We start from the raw sequence: 1,819 nt of genomic DNA, 5'->3' as shown, positions 1-1,819 counted from the left end.
GTGTTTTGGCCAAGAATCCTACCCGCAGTATGGGTTTTAGCCGAGAAACACTGACCAGCAGTACAGCCTTTTACCGAGAAGCTCCATAATGCCCTTTTCACCATTTTTGATCATATCAACTCCATTTCTTCATCTCGGTCATATTTTCCACTCCAAATAAGCTCCATAATCACATGTTTAACACTCCAAACCATGCAAAACTCTCTTGGACCTAATGCAATCTCCTAAGTCCTAAAACATTGCCTAAAGACCTAAAAATGTATGCAAATGAGACATGATTTGGACTTAAATATGTACACTAAATGATGCATTTATGAATGTATCAGTGTCTGCAACATAACTAATTGTGTGAGCCAAAACTAAACTCGCATAACCAAAAACTTGTAAAGAAATTCAAAGGGATCCGAAATCTGTAGGGTTTTCTCGCAAGTACACAAGATCAAAGGAAAGTTTTATTGCTGTGAAAGTGTTTTGTCTTATTGCTTAGGGTTGCAAAAGTTACATAATGAATAGGATACATAGACTATTTATACACAAACCGCCTAGCCGAGTATCTCGAGAGAGATCCTCGGAAAATTTCTTTATCTTTGCATGCGGCCACTGCCTTGACCTATTGCGACGGATAGCATCGAGGTGGTTTTTATGCGAATTATGCTGATGCGTTTATTGTGAGCGATTATGCCGAAGCGTTCTTCTGTGAAAGATCATAACGAGATGTCGAGGTGTTTCAACACCAAGGAGTCTTGCCACCGAGGCGTTTCCAAGGGCTTCTATATGCCGAGGTGTGCTCCGATTATGCCAAGGCTCGTTCGGGTCAAACAGCAACGAGGCATTTTGCTTGAGATGATGTCAAGCCGTGTGAGCAATAACGACAAGGCATCTTTATTAGAGATATCACCGAGCCGTTTTTTAGATAATAACGACGAGACTTTTTTCGTTAGAGAAATTGCTAAGCTGTTTAAGCAATAACGGCAAGGCATTTTGTTCGAGATTGTGTTGAGCCGTTTTAAGCAATAACGACAAGGCGTTTTTGGTAGCGATAATGCCGAGCCGTTTTAAGCAATAACGACAAGGCGTTTTCGAAGGTTGAACGCCACGGCGTGTTATCCAGGAGATGATGCAAAGGCTTTTTTTTCGCAAAATACGATGTTAGAGTTTCCTTTGTTCAAGAGAATTTTAGACCGAGGCGCGCAAAAGAATAACAACGAGGTGCACATTCCAAGGATAACGCCAGTGCGTGTAATAAGATGTTAATCCCGAGGCATTTTACCTATGAGATAACGCCGAGGCGTGTGTTCTTGTTCCTAGTCATTTGTTTTAGGGAGAATTTTCAGCCCAAGGTGCGTGAGCAGGACGCGTTTTGCGAATGATTCTTTCCCAAATAAGCAACCTTTCCGGACCCCACGCGCCATAATTAATATTTTGCTATTTCTTGATGTTCATGCAGACCGCATGAGCCTCAAAATTTCTATATAAGGGGGATTTACCCTTCACTTCTCCTCATAACTTCAGATCTCCAAATTCACAAAAGATAGCTCTTATTTCTCTCTTCTTTCTCTCTCTAGTTTATTTATATTCCAGATAATGTTTTTGCCATCGCTGCCGCGTTTCTTCCGCACCACTGATCTTTCGCGGCGAGCTGTTAAACATTGCCAACCTTTTTTCTGACGATCTCTGACCTAAGAGTTCTAGCCGAGCTGTAATTCCTGTACCTATTGTATCTGTGTATAACTTATGGAGAGTCGATCTGACAGCTTGCTGGATACCCTACTTAATTACAAGGTGCACCTTCAAGGGGACGAGGCGTCCGAGTCGACGA

This window comes from Eutrema salsugineum, unplaced genomic scaffold, assembly GCF_000478725.1.
Source record: "Eutrema salsugineum unplaced genomic scaffold, Eutsalg1_0 scaffold_17, whole genome shotgun sequence".
NCBI lineage: Eukaryota > Viridiplantae > Streptophyta > Magnoliopsida > Brassicales > Brassicaceae > Eutrema > Eutrema salsugineum.
This window is presented reverse-complemented; position numbering follows the sequence as displayed.